A 15,728-nucleotide genomic window follows, 5' to 3' on the forward strand; every position below is an offset into this window, starting at 1 on the left:
ATTGTAAAGACAAGAGACGTGGTAATCTGGCTCATGTCTGTTAATCTTGGGAAATAATAAATGTTTCAAATTGCATCACTGCCTGACTGAGCATGTGAGGATGTCCTTTGTGTTTAGTCTGTTTTCCTGCCATTTGTTAGGGAATGCACAAAAAAGTCCCTAATAACAGGTAGCTGTGCCAGTAACAAAACAAAGCAAACAAACAAAATCACTCAAAACTTAATATTGTTGCAGTAGTACTGAGAGAGTCCTTTTTATAATATTGCTTATTCAGTTTCAGCTGCACTGAGAGGATTTGCTGGCATGGTTATCCTGGAGAGTTGCACCCTTGAACTCTGAGCTCTGATCATAGTTTCTATGATGGTGGCGAACTGTCAGCTGCTTGTTGTCTGGTTGAGAAATAATCTAAATGGACCTAACCAAAGTGATAGGCTCCTCTCTAAAATAATTCCATTTTGGAAAAAGGAGCATTCGGCTACTCCAGATCTCCCTGAGCCTGCATGGAGCAAGTGGCATGGGTCAAGAGGGGCACTGGTTCCCTTTCTAGTTCTCGTCATAATAGCTTAAAAGCACAGTTTTCAGTCCTGTCATACATAACACAGTTAGAGGAATGAATAAGACTTTGTGTATTCCAGTAGGAGGGATTTGAACAAAAATGCTGTTTTAACATCCAGAGTCAGTCATACTGCCGTCAAGTGATCTGTTGAACGTTTCTGTACTAATTACTGATTCTTGATCAAAAGGGATGTTGCATGTCGTTATTTAGAAGCAGGAAAGTCCCTTTTCACAGTTATTTCCAGCCTTTCTAGCTCACTTCTCTTTCTGCTGAAACTGATGAGAGGTCTGTTACTGATTTCAGTATGGAAAGATTGGAAATGTTAATGAATTGTGAGATGCTAGCTGAAGGCTTGCAATTTTTTTCTTTGATTAATTTTCTGGTAGTGTCATCAGCTGCAGTAATGTGTATAAGAGAGAATCATTTCATATAAGTTACAACTCTGAAGGATTGTGGTCAGCCTAATGTTGGAGTTTCTGTTTTTCTTAAGTAACAACAACTTTCTGTAAAAGAAGTATTAGACAATTTTACTCTTTTCATTTGTTTTTTAAGTTTGTACATTGGTGTATAGTGTGGTCCATCCTGTGTGTGTGTGTGTTTGGGGGGGGGTGGGGCTGTGTGAAGTGCAGAGAGAAACATTTATTTTTTTTGATGGTGTCAGTTTTTCTAAGTCTCTGCCTGTTTTCATGGTTTTGAAGGGAGGTGGTTGTTCATATTTTCGAGGCTGTCATCAGTGTAGTGGGCGAGTGTTCCTCCAGCGTGTTGGAGCAGATTAGCACCTACAGGTACACCACTGAGGCTTTTAACCTGAAGCAGTGGTTCTCACCCTCATTGGCTTGGAGACACCCCTCCATCAGTCTTGTAAAAAGAGTGATAGCCAATTTCAAAAACTTAATTTATATATGACAATACTTAACTTCCTTGCTGTGGAGGGAAGGGATCGGTCAGGCAGGGACAGGTCTGAGCTTTCATTTACCTACTTATCTCCTCACACCTCTTGGCACCCTTCAAAGGATCTTTCAACACCCCAGGGTGCCGTAGCGCCCTGGTTGAGAATCACTGATTTAAAGTAATCCCTAGCTCTTAACTTTGTGCCAGAACCACCAGCTTCAAGTTGGTGTTTCTTGAATTCTGTTGTCATTTCTCTCGTCAATTGTATAATGAATAAAGAAACAAATAACAGAGACAATTTGCAGTAGGGTTCAACATGTGTGCTGCATGTGCAGAATTGTAGTGCATAATTAAGAAAGGTCCTAAACTACTTCCTAGGATGAGGTCTAGAGGTGTCCTCACTGAAAAGTGAAATGTAGACTAGAAACTACCACGTCTCTAACCATCAGAGCAGAAAACAGCGTGGATTTTGATCACTTTATAAAAGAAGTTACATGACATGGTTGCCTGCACGAACAGGAGGCTGGATTTTTTTGGCCCAGAAATTTGTTTCCAGTCCTATGTTCTGAACTGGTGGTGAGCAAGAGATATGATTCCTTCCCTTGTCTTACAAAAGGGACCAGAGAAGCATGTTTTTTGCCTGTTGTCATGTTAGACCCCAACATGTCAAGCTACATGTATGCAGTCCATGAGCCTTTTGGGATTCACTTCTGGTTCCAAGATTGCTGAGGGCATTAAACCTGAAGCATATACTTATTGAACCATTCCCTGGGATCTTCAGTTCAAACCATTTATAATAAAGATTATGTTAATCTATTAAAGCTGCTGCTGAAATGCAGCACTCTGGAGTCTGTTCTCTTGAATTATAGTTTTCCCTCTGCCTTATAAGTTTAAATAATTGGTTGAGTTTACATGTGTTACTAGCTGACTCCAAAAATCTGCTAGGCAGATGACAAAAATGCAAGTGCATTGTTTAACCTGAAGGCTGTACAGTTTAAAGTTGGATGTGATTCCTTAAGGAGGTATAAAGAATAGATGACAATGTTAAGAAAAGAATAATTTTATCAAGGGTTAACATTTCACAGCTATTCTTTTTAGATGGATAATATGCTCAACTTTATTTCCCTTATAATTAGAATGGCAGAAAAGTTCTTAAGGAGTTAAATGAGGGGAGTTTGGGTTGGCCAGATAATTTTTGGGGGTGCTTTATTAACATGAATGAAAGGTTCTCTACTTTTCCATGCTGTCCCTGCTTGGGAGCAAGTTTGCAATGTGCTCTTCATTCCTATCTAAGAGAGAGCTGATGGCTAAGGGAGTCTCTGTGTTGTAAGTCGCATAACACTTCTGTTGTCCCCTGGTAAAAATAGATGATAGTCTTGGCTTCCTACTGGTGCAGGGACAGAATAGCTTTTGTATGAAAGAGGAAATAGGACTAAATCCTGGAGGGGAAGACCGAATGACAAAGGAAGTTCCATATTTAAATAGTTTTCACTTCTCTTTTGCCTGGTCTGCACTTAAAGGTTTTACTGGTGTAGTACAGAAGAAAATAGCTGCCTTCACTAAAACATCCCTATCAGTCAGAGCTTGGGTGTGGATGTAGTTTTATCAGTGTAGCCAGTATAGGGGTCCCTCTTGCTCTCTGGGAATGCCGTTTCATAGTGGTACAGAGCAGTCTTTTATACTCAGAAAGCTGCATCTGTGTTAGGAGATTATAGCTATTAGTCTAGCTCTTTAATGCGGCTTGTTCCAGCTGGGGCTAGAAACTTTGTGTACCCTGTTGTGCTGTATCAGTTGGGTGCAGCAGACTGAAGTGGGATGCATATAATTAGCTATAAGCTAATTAGTATCTTTGGATGTCTTAACATGTTTGCTAGTTTGAGGCACTCTTTGGATGGTACAGATTTCATAGACATTCGGGCTGAAAGGGACCCCGGGGGTCATCGAGTCCAGCCTCCTGCCCAGGGGCAGGAAGTCTTTAGGGATCATAGGATCCCAGCAAGATAAACATTCAAAAGTGTCTTGAAGGCGTTCAGAGTAGGTGCTTGGACCACCTCCGGCAGCAATCTATTCCAAACCTTGGGGGCTCAGACAGTAAAGAAGTTTTTCCTTATGTCCAGCCTGAAACGGTCGCAGAGGAGTTTGTGACAGTTCAACCTTGTCATCCTTTGGGACGCTCTGGTGAACAGAATTTCCCCCAGATCCTGGGGAACACCCCTAATAAACTTATAGGTGGTCACCAGATCACCCCTGAGCCTGCGCTTTTCCAGGCTGAAGAGCCTCGTGGCTCTCAGCCTCTCGTCATAAGGTCTGTTTTCCTGCCCTCTAATCATGTGCATGGCTCTCCTCTGCACTCTCTCAAGCTTCTTCACATCCTTTTTGAATTGTGGAGCACAAAACTGGGTGCAGTACTCCAGCTGCGGCCTCACTAAGTCCGAGTACAATGGGAGAATGACGTCCTGGGATTTGCTTGACCCAGCATCTATGGATTCAAGCCAGCGTTTTGCTCGCTTTACTAACTGCAGCACCACATTGAAGGCTCATGTTCATCGGTCAATCATGACCCCCGAGTCCCTTTCAGCTGTAGTGCTAGCCAATGTAGCACTGCCGGGCCTATAAGCATGCTGCAGGTTTTTCCTCCAAAGGTGGACAACCTTTCATTTTTCAGTGTTAAACGCCATCAGGTTCTCATCTGTTCATTTCATGAGCCTGTCAAGAGCTGCCTGGATCACCCATCTGCCCTCAGGTATGGATGCTTTACCCCAGAGTTTGGTGTTGTCGGCAAACTTGGCCAGTCCGCTTCTGACACCATGGTCTACATCATCGATGAAGATGTTAAAAAGTAAGGGCCCTAGGAGAGACCCCTGAGGGACCCCACTGGTCACAGGGCACCACGATATGTACCCTGGCCCGTCGTGGCAGGGGGGAAAAGATTTGCTCTTGGCTGCAGAGATCAGTGCTCAGAGATTGTGCTGTGCTGAAGAGACATTTGAAAGTAAAGAACTGTACAAGAGTAGCCTGGTGGGCAGCTGTTTATGTACAGCAGAGAAAAGGGGGCATTAAACCAAGGCCAGAGAAGGGAACAAGTGATGCAATAGCTCATTTTTGCTCTGAGGAGGTAGCAAACCTATATAGTTTTTGAAATCTGTGTTAAGTTCTCCATTGTAATTGGGGATTATATCGTCTGCGCTGAAGACCAAGATAGTGGTCTTGTGAGGTCCATTAGTGTCAAAACTTACGTCCCTTTCCTTCACAAATGCTGGTTTGACCCAACGAAGGGCTCTTCCAGGTTCTAGATATACCCAAGTACCTGCTTCATCTGTTATTGTCACCTGGGTCCTCCTCAAGCAGCAGCTACTTTTCTTCCCTTTTCAGGTTCCCTCTGTATCCGAGTTAATATCTACCAATGCTTGTAAAACGTCTGCTTAGGCAAATCTTTCAGTATGTTAATTGGGTGGATCCTTCTTGCTGGCTTGCCCTCAATTAATTGCCTATGAATTAATAGAAATGCTTCCCCTTGCAGCAACTTTACAGAAATAAGTGAGTTAAAAGAAATAGCAGTGACAGCAATAGAGAGGTCTTTGCAGCTATCTCATTCTGACATGCTTTAGTTCAGACTGTGCGTTCAAAGGTGAACTTTGTTTAGTTTTCAAAAACTCTTCATATATTCTTTAAATGTAAAGACATCTTGCTTTCTTCAAAAAAGAGAGAAATGCACTCTGCTGTTGAAGAGCTAGATAACTGCTTGTTGACTGAAAGCTACAATTGTATTTCTTTTAGATTTTTAAGAGTACTTGACTCATGCTTGTGAAAATAATTTTCTCGTTCTCTTTTTTTGTTTGCAAATCACATGCTAAACACATTGCATTAACTTGTTTTCATGCTAAATTCCTGAGAGTACAAAGGTACAAAGCTCAGATGTAAGTGCAAACCTGATGCACTTGCAGAAAAATGTTTAAAAAATAAATAAATAAAAAGGCACAGGAGTTTAAGAGCCTGACTCAAGATGCTGAAGGATTAGTTCATTCAGCTTTTTTTTTTTTTTTTGGAGGCCTTTGAAGACTCAAGTCAGGAACCACAAAGTTAAGACTGTACTGTAGCACATGGTTGTTAAAGATATCACCCACAGAGTCCTATGCTTTGGCCCATTAATCTCGGATGGACCCTGCATGCTGCGTGTGCTGGCTATGGTCCCATGTACTGTGTGTGGAGTGCATGGCTGGCATGGGTAGTGTTGTATGTGGTGCCTATGCAGGACTGGTCTGGGGTGGGCGTTGAGCGTAGCATATGACTGGGTCAGTCCTACGTGTCGCATAAGCCCCAGACTAGCGTGGTGCATGCACCTAGTATGTGAGGCTGGACCCAGTTTACACGCTGCATGTAACATGGGTCTGATCCAGGGCATGAGCTGCATGCAGCACCCTGCTGAACCGGCCCTGCACACTTGCTCCAGGGCTCACATGAAGTGGCCTTACGCACCAAAGCCAGTGCACAGGCCTTGTCTGGTAGGATGCCACATGTAGCATGCTCCCTGTGCTTTTTCCATGAGTGAGCCCCTGACTGGTGCCAGCGCATGCCTGCTTTGTAGCACACAAAGCTGGTCTGGGGCACATGCTGCATGATTGACCCTGCATGCTTGCTCTGGTGCATGGGGCTGGCCTGTGGGTCTGATCCAGCCTGCAGACTGGCCCTTCTCACCTCATCTGGCTCATGAGACTGGATGAGTTTGATGCCCCTGCTGTAGAATATGCCAGGAAAAGGTGTCTGACAAATTACCCTTGTTGTGTGAACAGCAAATACTTGGAACCCTTTTGAAAAGGGAACCAATGTACCCGCTGCTGCTTTTGACATGTTCTCCTCTTGAAAGGGCTCTAAACGCCTGTGTCCCTGCCCTTGAATTCATTATCACTTTAATAAATGATGCGCAGGTCCTCTGAAGTATATATAGAAGGCCCACTTTAAAACTAATGAATTTTGAGAGCTCAGGATTTGATGATTCTTGCCCAAAATTGGAAATGTCTGAGGAGCTCCAGTTTCTCTAAAACTAGAAAGAACTGTGCTTTCCCATTGTTGCTGGTATCACCCACGTGGTACTTCTCTCACTGCTTTCTTTGAGCCAGGGGTTGGCAGTGTTTTCTGGTGTGGGGACCAGAATGATGCAGCTTGGGTTAGGGGTGGGCAGGCATTGGGACCTGGCTGCTGCTTACACTTCTCCCTGCAGGTTAGCTCTGCAGCATGGCAAAAGCCTCCCTCCGACAAGAGCCACGCGCATGATCAGAGGTCAGGGAAGCAGACCCTACGATGACAGGCTGAGAGCCCTGGGGCTCTTTAGCTTGGAAAAGCGCAGGCTCAGGGGTGATCTGATGGCCACCTACAAGTTTATCAGGGGTGACCACCAGTATCTAGGGGAACGTTTGTTCACCAGAGCGCCCCAAGGGATGACGAGGACGAGTGGTCACAAACTACTACAAGATCGTTTCAGGCTGGACATAAGGAAGAATTTCTTTACTGTCCGAGCCCCCAAGGTCTGGAACAGCCTGCCACCGGAGGTTGTTCAAGTGCCTTCATTGAACACCTTCAAGATGAAACTGGATGCTTATCTTGCTGGGATCCTATGACCCCAGCTGACGTCCTGCCCTTTGGGCGGGGGGCTGGACTCGATGATCTTCCGAGGTCCCTTCCAGGCCTAATGCCTATGAAACTTATGAAACTATGAGACAAAGCCCACCGGTGCCCAGCTGTGGCATGTCATGGAACAAGCTTCCCAGTGCTGAAGCCACGGCTCTGTGGACTGTAGGTTGCTGACACCTGCCAGCATTACATCAGTCTTGGACTGTTTCCACTTTTGCTAAATGATGCTCAGATCACAACTTGTGACATGGGAAAATCTTGACCCATGCTTGGATACAATTGGAAAGAAGCTATAACTGGTTGTCGGCATTACGGTGGTGCTGCAGTCTTATTAGCCTTGCTCTTCCTCAGGGGGTTCAAGTACTTGTTGAATAGGAGTGGTGCTGGAAGTCCATGAGTGCCTGGTTGGTGAGAAATTACTCAGTGTGCCCTTCACAATTGCTGCTTACCAGTTGTACTCTTACCTCTGAAATGCTTCTACTGGTACCCATGTCCACAGGTGTCTATAAATGTTTTCATTTTTTATTTGAGCATGCTTTGAAGACTGAAGTGATATAGCTGTTATAATTTGAGATGCCCACAGTAAATGTGGGAAGCCATTTATGTTGGATAGGTAGTTGGCCAGTTGTCATCCCCATGGATAATAGTGTATACTTTTTACTATTTATAGTGAAATAAGGCTGGAAGGGACCTCAAGAGATCATCTAGTCCAACTGTGGATCGAACCTATGATCAAGTGAGCTAACAGTTTCATGCAAGTTCACTTCTGGTCAGTCTTTCTGCTAACACCAGCCATAGTCTTACTATTTGCCTCATTTAGCTGGCATAAAGCTGTTAATCCAAGCTATCTTTTGTCAGTTGTGGGGGACTATAGCTCTCATGGAGTCTCTCTAAATTGAAGCTTATTGCAGGTAGTCTGTGAACCTGCATGCAATTTAAATTATTTTAACTATTACGTGCATCTAATAACATTAGACTCCCTAGCGCTCCCTTTTTCAAACTGGGCACTTGTTTGCTTTAAAGCCTTGTACACTCGCTGGCAAACTGCAGGTACATTCTCTTGCAAGGTCCTCTGGTTTCTGCCACTCGGCTGCATAAATCTGGACATTTTCTCGGAGTTCTAGGTAAATTTTACAAGTGAGGGGAAATTTCAGAGGCATAACTTTTTCCCCCCAAGCGGTAGCAGTGGGGTTTTGGGTCCTGGAGACCACTTTGCCCCCAGTGGTAGCTGTGATGGCTGCCACTTGAGGTCACCACCCCTTATAACGCTCCTGGTAAATTCCGTTAAGAAAACGAAGTGGAATAAGTACAGCATTTAATTTGTAAATCAGCCTATTTGACAGTATTCCTTATTCTTGATTCACAGTGCTGCAGATGTATTTGACAACATGAAACTGCACTGAAAAGATTGCAGTGGGAGTTCTTGGTGCCTCTAGAAGGGACAGTAAGTTGTGGAGAGTAGTTTGGCTATTTTCTGCTTAAGTGATCCATGGTGCAATTAGTTTTGTGGCCATGAGTCCTTCCATTAAGGTGAATAGAGATGGTGCATAACTCCTATCTTTAGGCTCTCTACAGATGTGAAGACATAGAGTTGGTTACCATCAACGCATGTTTTGGGAGGGGTGCTTGACAGATGCATGACCGCAGAAGACCAGTACTCCAAACTGTGGCAAGTAAAGTTTGTTAACCTGTTATGTATTTGTCTTTGAAAGTTTAGTTTTGTGACGTTTGGGATTTCAGCCATGTTTGCTGTAGCCGTATGCAAAAAAAAAAAGAGCTTACATGCATACTTATGTTCTCCATTAGTGCTAAAACAGATGGAAGGATTTTGCTTAAATTCCCTGATTGCCTGTGGGTGTAGATTTGCTTTTAAGGATGAAGCTTCCGTGTTTCCTAGTCCTGGGAAGCTAGGATATGGGTAGACAGGGTTATAATGGAGATGTTTTTGCATGCTTAACCTTTACAGTGCCTGATCAGCACTGATACCCTTTCTTTTAAAGGACTTATAAAGAATCTCTTGTGAAAAATATTTGCGGAGGGTAGTATTTTCAGAATTTTCAAGTGAAAACAAAACTGTGATTTCTCAAAAAGCGGGGGGAGAGGGCAGCAGAGGAGATTTTAAAAATAGATAGATAGGCAAGCAGGCAAAGTGTTGAGATGTCGCTTTCAACATGAGGAGAGAAGGAACTGAGAGGGCAGCCGGAGTTAAGTAAGTTCAGTTCTATAGGTCTGTACCATAGTACGGGGCTGCGCAACCCATAGCACACATGCCACAAGTGGCATGGGCAGTCTCTGTGGCATGCAGATCACAGGGGGGCAGGGAGCAGAAAGCAGAGTGGTAGATTGGGTAGAGAAGGGGTATTGGACACTTGGGGAGAATGTAGTGCCTGCCAAGAAGGTTGGCCCTCTGCTGTCATAGCAAATGTGATTGCTTCTTAAGCCATCAGGGAATTTTAAGAATCCCAAATGGTGGGTTAGGATATAATAACCAGTATGGCAAAGTTCAAAGATGAGTCCAGATAAGGGCTTTTCAAATTATTTCACCCAGTATAGGCCTTATTGCTGCCACAATAAGTTTTCCCTTCTATCATACTATTCCCTCACGAGATCTCAAATCAATGGAGAGGCTATCCTCATAAACTTATCCCTCAATACTTCTGGGATAGACTGCTCAAAATGTTTCTCTACTGTTTCTACTGCTCCTCTGTCCTTGCATTTATCTCCAGACTCCTTCCTTGCCCAGATCTACTCTACTGTAACAATCCTTTATTCATTTAACTTCTTGAAACTTTGTACTTTTAGAGAGAGGTAAGGGCTTGACTCTGTATATGCAAACTTGCAGAGAGATGAGAGGGCTGATGGGTAGGTAATCAGCTCTGTTCTCTCTCATCTGCATATACTGCTGTTAACAAGAATGTTATTTCTGGAGACACAAATCCACCATTTGAGAACTGAAACTAAGCATCGCCGAGATGCTTAATAGGATCTTCTAGACTGAGCACTGGATCCCATTGGTTAGAGTGGTTTTCTTTAATCTTTACTAATCTATAGAGGAGTCTCTGGAAAGTGACCTACTTATAAAACTTTTCTAAAAAAAGGTTACATGAGTATATTGTCTCAAATATATAATTATAAGTTATAATCCCTATTCCATGATGATCTCTTTGAGCTCTAACAGATCTTAAATTTAAAACGATCTTTATATAGGTTTTGTTTGTTTGTTTATTTTTAAAGCATCATCATAAAAAAATTACGATTAAATATAAAAATGTGATTTTTTTTAAATTTATTTATTTATTTTTTAAATAACCTTCCCCCCCCCAGTTTTTGATTTAAAACAAAAAAAACCCTCCAACACACTGATTTTTATCCACCCTGGCTGCGTGCTGTGAAGAGGCACGCTGGGGCCCCAAATCTAGCTGGGGTCTGTGGTTGTAACTGCTAGTTAATAGCTTCAGAGGCCGACCAATACCCGTTGATGATCAATCATTGCACAAGCTGTCGCTATGTCTGACAAGGCATCATCTAGCCGACCCTAATCCAAAACTTGCAGCGGGACCAAGATCTCTGCGTGGAGCTGTTGAGGTATCGTGGAGGCTCGCTGTTAACTATCGGCCAAGTCTCACCTATCATCGGGCCCCTTCAATGATTTGAGCTTCTCCGCTCGTACCTTGGAGGGATGGAGGTATTCAAGCTGTCAAGGGTTTGTCAGAGTTAGCTCCCCAGAGGAGGAGGAGGTAGAAATGTGGTGTTTGGCAGTATTCTAGCAATACGTTGGGTATATTTATGAGTGTACTGTTCTGGATTATCAAATCCTGAATGCAAAATAACTAGATAAGAGAGAATCCTGCCATTCGTTGCGTCACCCTGGGCAAACTGCTTTGTCCCTGGGCTCAGCTGCTCGTCATTTGGTCCTTGAACTTGAGGAAAATCAAGTACTTGGAAGTGCAGTAAAATTTTTTAGTAGTCTCATTTGGTCCTTTTTTCTTTTTTTTTTTTTTTTTTTAATTGAGTCAGCTTGAGATCAGTTTCATAACTAATTTTGCAACAAAATTTGTTGGCATGGCTTATATATCTGGTTATGAGAGTTTAAAAATATTTCATGATTAAATTCTGTACAGCTCTTTAGGGCCCCTGACATCCACAGTTTTCTTTTTCATGCCTGTTTTTATTAAGTAATTTAATAAAACAATCCTGACTTGTGTGTTTTGAGTGGTGTGGCTACTTGTTATTGGAGAAATAGGTAACACTCTTGCTTCATATAGATCCACCAACCAAATATAATATGGGAATCGCTTCCATTTGGTCCCAGGTTAGGGTAGAGTTGAATCAAATGATATAATGCAGAGTGGGCAGAGTATGGCCTGTGGGTTGGATTTGGCCTGTGGAGGGACTTTGTCTGGCTTGTGGGGGGTCCTGCTTGGCCCTGTGGGTCCTTGGTGCGGGGGCCTGGGGCAGCTGGTGGTGGTGGGGGCCCCAGCTGAGCTGCCACTGCTGAAGCTGCTGCTTGCCCCTGCCAGCTCCATGCCCACCCATGGCCCCATCCCGCACAGGGAGGTTTGAGCTGTTGCTTAGGGGGAAAAGAGGAGTGTGCTGACTCGGCTCATGACAGCGAACTCCCTATTTGGCCCACAGGCCTAAATAATTGCCCACCCCTGATCTAAAGACTATGTCAAGCTGTTAATCCCTTTGCTCAAATGGTTTCCTGGATAGTGCAGTGGACTGGGACAGGAGTTGGCAATGTTTTTTTGGTGGTGGGCCAGATAACCCAGCTCAGGTCCAAGCAGGGGCTAGTGCTAGGACCTGGCTGCCATCTTTCTGTTTCCTGGCTGTGTCATGGCTCAGTCAAAGCCCCCTTTCTGCCAAAGCTGCCCTACTGCAGGCTGGATCTAGTGGCTCTGCAGGCAATAGGTTGCTGACTCCTGAACTAGGAAAAATGTCCTGGCCTGAATAACTTATCCAAGCATTATGTTGGTCACGAAAGCATGGAGGAAAGCTACTCAATTCAAATATATTTACATGTGTATATGCTTTTTAATGTGGAAAAGAGAATACCAAAGCCCCCCAAATCTCTGCTGAACTAAGTGAATAACTGGTAACGAAAGAACTGTATTAAGATGACTCATGCTTTCTCCTAGCTCCCTCCCTGCCATGGTGCTGACCTCAATCAATCAGTTGACAATGGAGTTGTTGGCTTTAACAGACCGTTCCTGTTTCTCATTTCATGTTAAACTACCTGGTTGTGAACGCAGGTGGCCTCGGCTAGATCATGTGACAGGTCCTCTTCCCCCAAGCCTTCATCACTCATTGTTAACGCATTATATCCTTCATTATATCATGAGCTTCCTGAAACAAGCACTTTCCTTCTCTGTATAGTGCTGGGGTTATTAGCACCCCAGCTTTGGAGGCTTATAGACACTATGGCAGAAATTAGCAAAGGAATAGACCAGTGATTGTCCGTCAGGATGCTGCAGCACCCTCAGGAGGCTTGAGATCCTTTTAGGGGTGATACAGGGTGACCGTGCTAATGTTGTTAGGTGTGCAAACATGATTCACAAGACACATACAGAGATTTCAAGTAGGAATCCATAGTGTTTGTTCTGCTCCGCTACAGGCTTTCTGGGCTGTCTGTGACTGAAAAATTGCTCTGTTATTTTTCTGTAGTCAGAAAAAAAAGAGTGAAAGTGAAGAATGTGCATTTCCTGTGGGATGCCGTGAGTTGGAAAAGGTTGCGAAGCACTGGAATAAATGCTAGTTGGTTTTAAAAAAAAATGGAATCGGATATTATTTTATTTATATATATTTTTTTAATAATAGGGCTTTACATTTATAAATCTTCATGTTCCTGGAATCCCTTTTACTGTTAGAATGTCGGCTTTATTTGCCAATGACTTCATATTGGGGGAAATAGTTATTCACCTTAATGTGGCAAGAATGATGACTTTAGAAAACAAGTAATGAAGAATTTAAAGGCAAGAAGAAAGAAGTTAGGATTGTATTGAAACGCTCATTTTATTTGACTCACAGCTTCCAGGGTGTTTTTCACAATGTCCCACCTTCTCCTCCTACCCCACCCTGTTTTTTTCAGGGTTTTTTTTTTGTTTTGTGTTTTTTCCAGTGTCACTTTGGAGTCTGAAATGTGCAGCCTGGCTGGCATTTTCTTGCTTAGTAAGGGTGAAACCGGGTGCATTGTTGCTTGCACAGAGTTCAGAATTACATTTGGTTTAAGAAGGGTTAGGAAATTATATTAACAGTTCATGGAACTTGCAAAAGGTCTGAGGGTTCCCCTAGGGATGGCAGAGACTAAACCACACAGATTCCTTTTTGGAGGGTCCTTGAGCTCTGGGTAAGACGTTTTGAAACCTGGTAGAGCTGATGGACTGCTGCATGGTCCCTGTTGTATGGTCCCATCTGTCAAGGTCATCAGTCTATCAGAAGGGAACACCTGGATAGTTTGAATGCTTAGTGTGGCAGTGATAAAATCAGAGTAACTTAAGCATGGCAGCTCCCAGGTGGATATAACGTCGGCTGCACTAGAGCTGACAGGCCAGATGCTTTGCTTTCAGGGTCAAAGCCATTTTTTTTGCATAAAGCCAAAAACTACTTATTCATGCCGCTTAGCGTCTCACTGTAATATTTGGAAGGTTGGGCTTGCTGACGGTCGGGGAAACCAGCTATTAGTCATCACTGTCTTTTCTGTTGGGTGTCAGGTGTGTTGATGTTGGTTGCATCTGTGTGCACTCAAGGACTTACAAAATATTTGCATTGCAACAGCTTCGAAATCTAATTCTGCCTTTCCAGTTGGGAAGGGGGGGAGCTGTACTCTGGAGGAATTGTAATGGTTTTTTAGGGTGGCATCTCTAATCAATGCTTCAGAAGCCGCCTTTGTCCCTGTAGTATGCCAAAGACTTGGACTGGATCTCTGGTATGCAAGCTTGTGTTGCTATATATTGTGTAAAAACTGCTGAAGTAACAGTTGCTATGGGGTGAAGTGAATAACTCCTTTGACTTCGTATTGTGGTTGCTTATGCCTTGTCACAGTTTATGGCTTGAAATTTTGATGCATGTCGGGGATCGACGAAAGCTACTTCCACGTAGCGATCCCTGGTAATGTCTCTGGCCAAGAGGTCCTGAATTAACAAAAACTCCAAAGCGCGCAGAGCTAAAGATAGGGACACTGGTTTTTTTTGTCATTCAAAAGAAGCTGCACACCTAGCTTGTAAATTTACCAGCAACTTGGAAGTGACTGGTGTAGTCTTGTTGCTGTAGTAGTCCCTTGTAATTAGGGGCCTACGTAACTCAAGGAGGCAGCTGGCCAAATTCACGGGCAGGTCCTGGGGCCAGGTGCCATTTTTGCAGGCTCAGTGTGGCGGGGGTCTGCCTTGTTGCCCCCATACCTCTGGCTGAGGAGCCCTGGTGACCCTGCTCCTTGCTGCCGATTGGTGGAGGGGGACAGGGCCACACAACAGACAGCGCTCTCAGCCAATTGGCGGAGAGGGGCCAGGGCCAACAGGCAGGGTGCAGGCAGAGATTCCCTGAACTTGTGGTTTCCTCAAAAATCATGTAGTGGCATGTAGTCCCTACTCATCCTAATCCACACGTCCCCACAACCGCCCCATACCCGTCTACACCTCCCCATACCCTCTCCCCCCCCACGCACACACTTCCACACCCACCCACCCATACCCTCTCTCCCCCAATATACAAGAGAAAGGCCTCAATTTGAGCTATTATGCAATCACTATATAACCACACACCTACCCACCCACCCCCCCAGGACAAAAATATATATTTTTAATAAAATTAAAATATGCTATTGTCACTGTTTGGTGCGGGGCGGGGGGTTTGGTGGTTTTTTTTAGTATACAATTTGTTTTTGATTCCGGTTCCAAGATTGCAAACCCCCTTCCCAAAAGGAGTACTTCTCGGGGCAAGGGCAGGGACTAACGGTGGCAAAGGTCAGTGGTTAGGGGCAGGACTTCTGGTCCCAAGATGGTGACGAGGGGATGGGGCACCTGTCAAGGGGCGGGGCTACCCATGCAGCCCTGGACAGCTCACCAAAACTCCATTAAGTGGCCCTCCACCCAAAATAATTGCCTGTCCCTGGTCTGGAGGATGAAGCAGTACCACCGGATTGGGAGGACAAGAACTGTAAACTAAAGAGTGCATATTAAAGTAGCCAGTGAGAACTTTTTGACAAGTATTGGACATTAAGTGGCAGTAGCTGGCAATAGTTAACATCAGGCAATAATAGAGAACTTCTTTAAAATCTTTTCTCTTTTGTTCAGAATAACTTGTTATGCCTAGAAAAAGGGTGTTTGGCCTCGTGCACGTGTCTGAAGACTTTTGCAAATGCTGACTTGAGCAGATGGTCAGCTGCCTGGGAAGGTGCAGAGCGTAGAGGCCGTTGTGAAATGGAGATGCTTGCCTGCAATCAAGGGGCCTCTGCTGGGACTTGAAATCTGTTGGGTAACCTTGGCCCAGAATTTAGGATTAAAACACAGGTTGTCAGAACTGGATAATTTGGATGATTGCGTGCGTGTGTGTGTGTGTATGTCTGTATACACACATACAAAATATATATTTGTGTTTGTGTGTGTGTGTAAACAGAAAAAAAGTGCACGTTATTTTAGCTTGGATTTGCTGTTCTCTG

The 15,728-nt window shown here is 44.0% G+C and overlaps 1 protein-coding gene across 2 annotated transcripts in view; it reads left to right on the forward strand.

Annotated features, from left to right (window-relative positions):
• Positions 1-15,728, forward strand: part of UVRAG (UV radiation resistance associated) — a 143,590-nt gene that overhangs the window by 2,598 nt on the left and 125,264 nt on the right. The window lies entirely within an intron of this gene.

The sequence above is a fragment of the Alligator mississippiensis genome, chromosome 1 (assembly GCF_030867095.1).
Source record: "Alligator mississippiensis isolate rAllMis1 chromosome 1, rAllMis1, whole genome shotgun sequence".
Classification (NCBI taxonomy): domain Eukaryota; kingdom Metazoa; phylum Chordata; order Crocodylia; family Alligatoridae; genus Alligator; species Alligator mississippiensis.